The sequence below is a fragment of the Montipora foliosa genome, chromosome 14 (assembly GCF_036669935.1).
Source record: "Montipora foliosa isolate CH-2021 chromosome 14, ASM3666993v2, whole genome shotgun sequence".
Lineage (NCBI taxonomy): Eukaryota > Metazoa > Cnidaria > Anthozoa > Scleractinia > Acroporidae > Montipora > Montipora foliosa.
Window position 1 is genome coordinate 7,974,311 of NC_090882.1, and position 2,500 is coordinate 7,976,810.

The 2,500-nt window shown below is 40.4% G+C and overlaps 1 protein-coding gene across 3 annotated transcripts in view; it reads right to left on the reverse strand.

Annotated features, from left to right (window-relative positions):
• LOC137985447 (inhibitor of growth protein 1-like) overlaps positions 1-2,500 on the reverse strand; it is a 37,162-nt gene that overhangs the window by 14,236 nt on the left and 20,426 nt on the right. The gene's annotated exons all lie outside the window — the stretch shown is intronic.

Sequence of the window (2,500 nt, forward strand, 5' to 3'; positions counted from 1 at the left end):
AGTGCAATTTCAATGCGAATAAAAGAGTTTTAGAGTGCCCTACTTTATTTGTAGACTAATATTACTCCAGTTGAATTGGGAAACAAAACAGCTGTCTCAATGTGTTTTTAACAGCATCTCTCACTTCTTTGATCTTCCAACAGTAAAGAAATGGATTTAACGATGAGTTGAAATAAACTAGAGTCGCACTTATTGTTTCTGCAAAGAAGAAGGAAGACATTTCTCCTCTTCTTACTTCTTGATATCTTAAAGGCGCCACGACAATGTGTGGCAAATAGCAAAATATTAATGCCACTTGCACCAACATTGCACTAGTGACTGTCTTTTGGTATCGCCTTACGAAAACTGGACTGGTTGCTGGAATCGCGTGAACTTGATTTTGAAGGATTCGCAACCGAATAAAAATCCTCGAGTAGTAGTAAATGGTTATTAAAAGACATCCCGAAGAAAAAATTATCGTCCAAATCAAGTTTGTAGTATCATTCCAAAGAACTGGTAAGGTGCACGCAAATGCAGAAGCCCAGATCACGATCAGCGCTACATAAACTCGCTTAATGGTTACAAAACCTCTGTACCTGAGTCCTAGCGAGAGAGCCAGATGCCTATCTACACTAATGGCGGCTGTTGTGGCCAAAGACACTCCACAAAGAATATGGCTTGTTGTACGAATTACAGCAAAGACGTAGCGACACACCTGTCGTAGTTCGAGCAGCAAAGACACCCAGAAAGCGACATGGCATGGTTGGGAGACGACACCCACTAGTAGATCAGTTGTCGCCAGATTACGAAGAAGGAGTTTGGACGGAAGATGAAGCGAGATGTGCTTGTGAAGAGAGATAAGAATCAGAGTATTTCCAGTGATGGCAGTCATGGCGAGAACAATATTGAAAGCTAAAATATATATCAACTTGCTGTGTTGGGAACCACCAGCTAATTTTCCTGAGCAGATCAGCAGATCGTCGAATTCCCGGGAATGTCCGGTAATATTTTCCTCCAACATTTCGCTGAAGTACGATGGCCTTGTCTCGCAAACTGGGTCACCTTGCAGCCCTTTTAACGGCTTTGGAACTGTCTTAGTAGGGTAAGTTAGGACGGAAACTGCTGACGCGCACAAAGGTGATTGAACCCGGAAAAAATCAACGAGTTGAGTGACATTTGATTTGTCGCCTTAAAAATTTACATACTGCAACAGAAATAAGGACAATGGCAACGTCAAAAAAAAACGTCCCTACAAATTAAAACTTAGCGCTATCGCAAGTATTTCTCGATTATTCCGTCTTCTTCCCTGATCACTTTGTACAAACGGGCGAACTGTCCTGTAACTGGATGGGTACGAAAGGGTATTTTGAAGTTAAAATAAAAATAGAAAATGAATTATTTTTGATCGTTGTTGCAAGTTCATGTTGTCGTCAAAACCCAACATTTGGTGATTTCACGTTGGTGTTTTGTGGAGTACGGCAAAGAAATGCAAATGATGAGCGTGCCGCACGAGCAACACAATTATTTTTCCTTGTTTAACCAATAATATGCCTTCTTTGTGTCGTTGTCGTTGCCATCGTCCTTGCTTGAGGAGGCTCGAAAGGGTTTTCGGTTGAGCGCGCGCGCGTAAGCCACACACGCAATTCTAAAAGCTACTCGCGTCAGCTCACGATTCAAAGTGGGTCACCAGAAATAGTTTCGCTCTCCTTTCTGCTAATTCCTATACATATGGAATATAAATAGACATCTCCTATTCACGAAAACAACGAAAAATTGTACACAAACGGTTTCATGGTCACTTAAATCCGTTTGTGTTGGCTTGTAGCTTCACTCGCGCGTGCACTCGGATGAGCGGGTGACGCATGCGTAAATGCCGATCTTGTAATCCCCTCATTTTTCCTGATTTTGTAACTCTCTGCTTCCGGACGGTGACTTTTTTCTCATTTTTTGCATGTTAGCTTAGATTAATTTAAAACGTTTGTCTTTCAAATTTAAAAAAATTCTGTAGGTGAAAAAAGAAATTAGCGACACATTTCAAATAAACTTATTTTTCTGAAAAACTGACCTACAGATTTTGTTGAATTTTAAATATTTTAGAGATTATTTCTAACATTATCTGGAAACGCTGAATGGGAAGATTTCACCGTCCCGTTTCCTCAAAAAAGACAATATATGTTGATTGTAAGGCTCAAGGAAATGCCTTATATCGTTGCCATGGTGACGTTATTTTGGAGGAAAATGTGATGTGAGAAATCTATGATGGGGACTTAATACCCTGGGCAAATTTTGTCTTGATATGATTACTTTCACTGTATCTAAAAACAGAATATGTTTATTTGTTCGAAAAAAGGAGAAACTATTTCGAGTCTCCTTAAGGTGGCTTACTACAGTTTTCCGCGGCTTTTTTTTTGCCGAATCATCCACGCACGCACGAGCGAGATATCGTCACAACGCGCGGAAAATACACGCGAGTATTAAAGGGGAAACCCAACAAAAACAATAAACATGGCGGTCGTAAAAA